The following is a 7,500-nucleotide window of genomic DNA, read 5'->3' as shown; positions in this document are numbered from 1 at the left end:
AGGTGTTAACAAAAATCCTCCCTCTTCCTTTTTCAGAAAATTAGGTAGATTTATTACATGCTTCCTCTCAGAAGTTTATGAGGTATTAGGTACTTTGAAACAGTCCCATTTATTTGTGTACACTTCACAGTCATGTTAGTGTTCTGAAACTGTAAAGTATATTTTTAAATGCCTATTTTTGTGAGATGCATTTTCGACCGGCCAGAAAATATTCCTTTGGAAAAAATATTTGAATTGGATTGGTGTGAATCTTGTTTCTAGAGGTGGTGACAGGCTTTCAGCTACTTGAATAGGTCAAGCCAGGATTCATAAAACTTATACAACCTATGTGAGTGTGAAAAATTAGCATATGCAGGAAGGAGCAATTTGTACTACTTTCAAAACAGTTTCACTCCACGCCTGGAAACATCCAGAGCTATGTAGAGCATACAAATGAGCTTTAAACTCATGAGGAAAGAGGTTTGTATGCAAAAAGGAAAACAAAAGCATATCGTACTCATAAAATTCTCAATATATAGATTCCAAAAAAGTGCTTCCAGCGAAAAGAGCTGAAAGAACACTATGGGATGTAAACCTGAATACCTTTCAATAATATGTTCTCCATCCATGCATACCACCTACATGATAAAAATCACCTCAGGTGAACGGATGACCGCGTGGCCTAATGGATAAGGCGTCTGACTTCAGATCAGAAGATTGAGGGTTCAAGTCCCTTGGGGTAGTTTTTGGCCAATGGTCACACAATCTGCTTTACATTCTGAGTGGAAAAAGTATTTTCCAATACTCTTGTAGTCCTCACTTTCTCATTACTAATCATTAATAAAGTGGAGTACATACTGTAAACTCATTCAGGTTGCATCTGCAGTCTAACTACTTGTGCATTTTAGTGGCATTAAAAAGTGCTTCTATGCCGACGCACTGAATATGTAATAGGTTTGCAGAATTTTGACGTGACAGAATGGGTTTTAGCTTAAGTGTGTGTAGAAGAACTGCAAGGTGTGTGCCTATGTGTGCATAGAGTGCTACATGTGTAAAATCTGTATGATTTGGGCAGTTAAAGTGCTGATTTTGCCTCCGAGTAAGAAAAGTACTACACAAAATGTATAAAGGATCGGCACATTGGCTGCCTTTGCTGATGCCCCCGTTGCCTAATTTGTAGTGCAATGGTTAAGTTGCAGAGTGTGGTTCAACTTGGTTAGGAGAATTGGTGCCTTTTTCCGTGTCCTGCCGATGATAAGGATGGCTTGATACCATTTGCTAAGCCCAGTATATTGAGAAAAGAAGTAAGTGAAGAAGAAGTGTGGAGTCGAAAGTGGTTCTCCAATTTCTCTCCACTTGCTAAAATTGCAAAGTCTCCATTATAGCATAGAAGAGAGCGTTAAAGTCGGGGATGGAAGAGGATGAAAATGGGAAGTTTACTTATAGAGAGAAGTGAGAAATGCCCTGTGTGCACACACCGGTGTCTGACCATAGAATACATTTAAATAATGTCTCTAGAAAAGAGCTATGCATGTGTGCCTCAGTGGCCTAATGGATAAGGCACTGGCCTCCTAAGCCAGGGATTGTGGGTTTGAGTCCCATCTGAGGTGATAACAAAAATCCACCCTCTTTCTTTTCCAGAAAATTAGGTAGATTTATTACATGCTTCCTCTCAGAAGTTTATGAGGGATTAGGTACTTTGAAACGGTCCCATTTTACTTGTGTACACTTCACAGTCATGTTAGTGTTCTGAAACTGCAAAGTATATTTTTAAATGCCTATTTTTGTGAGATGCATTTTCGACCGGCCAGAACATATTCCTTTGGAAAAAATGATTTGAATTGGATTGGTGTGAATCTTGTTTCTAGAAGGGTGGTGACAGGCTTTCAGCTACTTGAATAGGTCAAGCCAGGATTCATAAAACTTATACAACCTATGTGAGTGTGAAAAATTAGCATATGCAGGAAGGAGCAATTTGTACTACTTTCAACACAGTTTCACTCCACGTCTGGAAACGTCCAGAGCTATGTAGAGCATACAAATGAGCTTTAAAATCATGAGGAAAGAGATTTGTATGCAAAAAGGAAAACAAAAGCATATCGTACTCATAAAATTCTCAATATGTAGATTCCAAAAAAGTGCTTCCAGCTAAAAGAGCTGAAAGAACACTATGGGATGTAAACCTGAATACCTTTCAATAATATGTTCTCCATCCATGGATACCACCTAGATGATAAAAATCATCTCAGGTGAACGGATGACCGCGTTGCCTAATGGATAAGGGGTCTGTCTTCGGATCAGAAGATTGAGGGTTCGAGTCCCTTCGTGGTCGTTTTTGGCCAATGGTCACACATTCTGCTTTACATTCAGAGTGGAAAAAGTATTTTCCAATACGCTTGTAGTCCTCACTTTCTCATTACTAATCATTAATAAAGTGGAGTACATACTGTAAACTCATTCAGGTTGCATCTTCAGTCTAACTACTTGTGCATTTTAGTGGCATTAAAAAGTGCTTCTATGCCGACGCACTGAATATGTAATAGGTTTGCAGAATTTTGACGTGACACAATGGGTTTTTAGCTTAAGTGTGTGTAGAAGAACTGCAAGGTGTGTGCCTATGTGTGCATAGAGTGCTATATGTGTAAAATCTGTATGATTTGGGCAGTTAAAGTGCTGATTTTGCCTCCGAGTAAGAAAAGTACTACACAAAATGTATAAAGGATCGGCACATTGGCTGCCTTTGCTGATGCCCCCGTTGCCTAATTTGTAGTGCAATGGTTAAGTTGCAGAGTGTGGTTGAAATTGGTTAGGAGACTTGGTGCCTCTTTCCGTGTCCTGCTGATGATAAGGATGGCTTGATACCATTTCCTAAGCCCAGTATATTGAGAAAAGAAGTAAGTGAAGAAGAAGTGTGGAGTCGAAAGTGGTTCTCCAATTTCTCTCCACTTGCTAAAATTGCAAAGTCTCCATTATAGCATAGAAGAGAGCGTTAAAGTCGGGGATGGAAGAGGATGAAAATGGGAAGTTTACTTATAGAGAGAAGTGAGAAATGCCCTGTGTGCACACACCGGTGTCTGACCATAGAATACATTTAAATAATGCCTCTAGAAAAGAGGTAAGCATGTGTGTCTCAGTGGCCTAATGGATAAGGCACTTGTCTCCTAAACCAGGGATTGTGGGTTCGAGTCCCATCTGAGGTGATAACAAAAATCCTCCCTCTTTCTTTTCCAGAAAATTAGGTAGATTTATTACATGCTTCCTCTCACAAGTTTATTAGGTACTTTGAAACAGTCCCATTTTACTTGTGTACACTTCACAGTCATGTTAGTGTTCTGAAACTGTAAAGTATATTTTTAAATGCCTATTTTTGTGAGATGCATTTTTGACCGGCTAGAACATATTCCTTTGGAAAAAATGATTTGAATTGGATTGGTGTGAATCTTGTTTCTAGAGGTGGTGACAGGCTTTCAGCTACTTGAATAGGTCAAGCCAGGATTCATAAAATTGATACAACCTATGTGAGTGTGAAAAATTAGCATATGCAGGAAGGAGCAATTTGTACTACTTTCAAAACAGTTTCACTCCACATCTGGAAACGTCCAGAGCTATGTAGAGCACACAAATGAGCTTTAAACTCACGAGGAAAGAGGTTTGTATGCAAAAAGGAAAACAAAAGCATATCGTACTCATAAAATTCTCAATATATAGATTCCAAAAAAGTGCTTCCAGCGAAAAGAGCTGAAAGAACACTATGGGATGTAAACCTGAATACCTTTCAATAATATGTTCTCCATCCATGCATACCACCTACATGATAAAAATCATCTCAGGTGAACGGATGACCGCGTGGCCTAATGGATAAGGCGTCTGACTTCGGATCAGAAGATTGAGGGTTCGAGTCCCTTCGTGGTCATTTTTGGCCAATGGTCACACAATCTTCTTTACATTCAGAGTGAAAAAAGTATTTTCCAATACTCTTGTAGTCCTCACTTTCTCATTACTAATAATTAATAAAGTGGAGTACATACTGTAAACTCATTCAGGTTGCATCTTCAGTCTAACTACTTGTGCATTTTAGTGGCATTAAAAAGTGCTTTTATGCCGACGCACTGAATATGTAATAGGTTTGCAGAATTTTGACGTGACAGAATGGGTTTTAGCTTAAGTGTGTATAGAAGAACTGCAAGGTGTGTGCCTATGTGTGCATAGAGTGCTACATTGGTAAAATCTGTATGATTTGGGCAGTTAAAGTGCTGATTTTGCCTCCGAGTAAGAAAAGTACTACACAAAATGTATAAATGATCGGCACATTGTCTGCCTTTGCTGATGCCCCCGTTGCCTAATTTGTAGTGCAATGGTTAAGTTGCAGAGTGTGGTTGAACTTGGTTAGGAGACTTGGTGCCTCTTTCCGTGTCCTGCTGATGATAAGGATGGCTTGATACCATTTGCTAAGCCCAGTATATTGAGAAAAGAAGAAAGTGAAGAAGAAGTGTGGAGTCGAAAGTGGTTCTCCAATTTCTCTCCACTTGCTAAAATTGCAAAGTCTCCATTATAGCATAGAAGAGAGCGTTAAAGTCGGGGATGGAAGAGGATGAAAATGGGAAGTTTACTTATAGAGAGAAGTGGGAAATGCCCTGTGTGCACACACCGGTGTCTGACCATAGAATACATTTAAATAATGCCTCTAGAAAACACCTATGCATGTGTGTCTCAGTGGCCTAATGGATAAGGCACTGGCCTTCTAAACCAGGGATTGTGGGTTCGAGTCCCATCCGAGGTGATAACAAAAATCCTCCCTCTTTATTTTCCAGAAAATTAGGTAGATTTATTACATGCTTCCTCTCACAAGTTTATTAGGTACTTTGAAACAGTCCCATTTTACTTGTATACACTTCACAGTCATGTTAGTGTTCTGAAACTGTAAAGTATATTTTTAAATGCCTATTTTTGTGACATGCATTTTTGACCGGCTAGAACATATTCCTTTGGAAAAAATGATTTGAATTGGATTGGTGTGAATCTTGTTTCTAGAGGTGGTGACAGGCTTTCAGCTACTTGAATAGGTCAAGCCAGGATTCATAAAACTGATACAACCTATGTGAGAGTGAAAAATTAGCATATGCAGGAAGGAGCAATTTGTACTACTTTCAAAACAGTTTCACTCCACATCTGGAAACGTCCAGAGCTATGTAGAGCACACAAATGAGCTTTAAACTCATGAGGAAAGAGGTTTGTATGCAAAAAGGAAAACAAAAGCATATCGTACTCATAAAATTCTCAATATATAGATTCCAAAAAAGTGCTTCCAGCGAAAAGAGCTGAAAGAACACTATGGGATGTAAACCTGAATACCTTTCAATAATATGTTCTCCATCCATGCATACCACTACATGATAAAAATCACCTCAGGTGAACGGATGACCGTGTGGCCTAATGGATAAGGCGTCTGACTTCAGATCAGAAGATTGAGGGTTCAAGTCCCTTGTGGTCGTTTTTGGCCAATGGTCACACAATCTGCTTTACATTCTGAGTGGAAAAAGTATTTTCCAATACTCTTGTAGTCCTCACTTTCTCATTACTAATCATTAATGAAGTGGAGTACATTCAGGTTGCATCTTCAGTCTAACTACTTGTGCATTTTAGTGGCATTAAAAAGTGCTTCTATGCCGACGCACTGAATATGTAATAGGTTTGCAGAATTTTGAAGTGACAGAATGGGTTTTTAGCTTAAGTGTGTGTAGAAGAACTGCAAGGTATGTGCCTATGTGTGCATAGAGTGCTACATGTGTAAAATTTGTATGATTTGGGCAGTTAAAGTGCTGATTTTGCCTCCGAGTAAGAAAAGTACTACACAAAATGTATAAAGGATCGGCACATTGGCTGCCTTTGCTGATGCCCCCGTTGCCTAATTTGTAGTGCAATGGTTAAGTTGCAGAGTGTGGTTGAACTTGGATGGGAGACTTGGTGCCTCTTTCCGTGTCCTGCTGATGATAAGGATGGCTTGATACCATTTTCTAAGCCCAGTATATTGAGAAAAGAAGTAAGTGAAGAAGAAGTGTGGAGTCGAAAGTGGTTCTCCAATTTCTCTCCACTTGCTAAAATTGCAAAGTCTCCATTATAGCATAGAAGAGAGCGTTAAAGTCGGGGATGGAAGACGATGAAAATGGGAAGTTTACTTGTAGAGAGAAGTGAGAAATGCCCTGTGTGCACACACCGGTGTCTGACCATAGAATACATTTAAATAATGCCTCTAGAAAACAGCTACGCATGTGTGCCTCAGTGCCTAACGGATAAGGCACTGGCCTCCTAAGCCAGGGATTGTGGGTTCAAGTCCCATCTGAGGTGATAACAAAAATCCTCCCTCTTTCTTTTCCAGAAAATGAGGTAGATTTATTAAATGCTTCCTCTCAGAAGTTTATGAGGGATTAGGTACTTTGAAACGGTCCCATTTTACTTGTGTACACTTCACAGTCATGTTAGTGTTCTGAAACTGCAAAGTATATTTTTAAATGCCTATTTTTGTGAGATGCATTTTCGACCGGCCAGAACATATTCCTTTGGAAAAAATGATTTGAATTGGATTGGTGTGAATCTTGTTTCTAGAGGTGGTGACAGGCTTTCAGCTACTTGAATAGGTCAAGCCAGGATTCATAAAACTTATACAACCTATGTGAGTGTGAAAAATTAGCATATGCAGGAAGGAGCAATTTGTACTACTTTCAAAACAGTTTCACTCCACGTCTGGAAACGTCCAGAGCTATGTAGTGCATACAAATGAGCTTTAAACTCATGAGGAAAGAGGTTTGTATGCAAAAAGGAAAACAAAAGCATATCGTACTCATAAAATTCTCAATATATAGATTCCAAAAAAGTGCTTCCAGCGAAAAGAGCTGAAAGAACACTATGGGATGTAAACCTGAATACCTTTCAATAATATGTTCTCCATCCATGCATACCACCTACATGATAAAAATCATCTCAGGTGAACGGATGACCTCGTGGACTAATGGATAAGGCGTCTGACTTTGGATCAGAAGATTGAGGGTTCGAGTCCCTTCGTGGTCGTTTTTGGCCAATGGTCACACTATCTTCTTTACATTCAGAGTGAAAAAAGTCTTTTCCAATACTCTTGTAGTCCTCACTTTCTCATTACTAATCATTAATAAAGTGGAGTACATACTGTAAACTCATTCAGGTTGCATCTGCAGTCTAACTACTTGTGCATTTTAGTGGCATTAAAAAGTGCTTCTATGCCGACGCACTGAATATTTAATAGGTTTGCAGAATTTTGACGTGACAGAATGGGTTTTAGCTTAAGTGTGTGTAGAAGAACTGCAAGGTGTGTGCCTATGTGTGCATAGAGTGCTACATGTGTAAAATCTGTATGATTTGGGCAGTTAAAGTGCTGATTTTGCCTCCGAGTAAGAAAAGTACTACACAAAATGTATAAAGGATCGGCACATTGGCTGCCTTTGCTGATGCCCCCGTTGCCTAATTTGTAGTGCAATGGTTAAGTTGCAG

The 7,500-nt window shown here is 39.3% G+C and overlaps 2 non-coding genes across 2 annotated transcripts; both read left to right on the top strand.

Annotated features, from left to right (window-relative positions):
• Window positions 1–1,516: 1,516 nt before the first annotated feature.
• TRNAR-CCU (transfer RNA arginine (anticodon CCU)) lies at window positions 1,517–1,589 on the top strand. Its single transcript has one exon. It is a non-coding gene; the product is annotated as a tRNA-Arg (tRNA).
• Window positions 1,590–3,819: 2,230 nt separating this feature from the next.
• On the top strand, window positions 3,820–3,892 carry TRNAR-UCG (transfer RNA arginine (anticodon UCG)). The gene has a single exon. It is a non-coding gene; the product is annotated as a tRNA-Arg (tRNA).
• Window positions 3,893–7,500: the final 3,608 nt, after the last annotated feature.

Source organism: Triturus cristatus, chromosome 4_1, assembly GCF_964204655.1.
Source record: "Triturus cristatus chromosome 4_1, aTriCri1.1, whole genome shotgun sequence".
Lineage (NCBI taxonomy): Eukaryota > Metazoa > Chordata > Amphibia > Caudata > Salamandridae > Triturus > Triturus cristatus.
The sequence above is the reverse complement of the archived record's forward strand: the minus strand, read 5'-3'. Positions and strand labels throughout refer to the sequence as shown.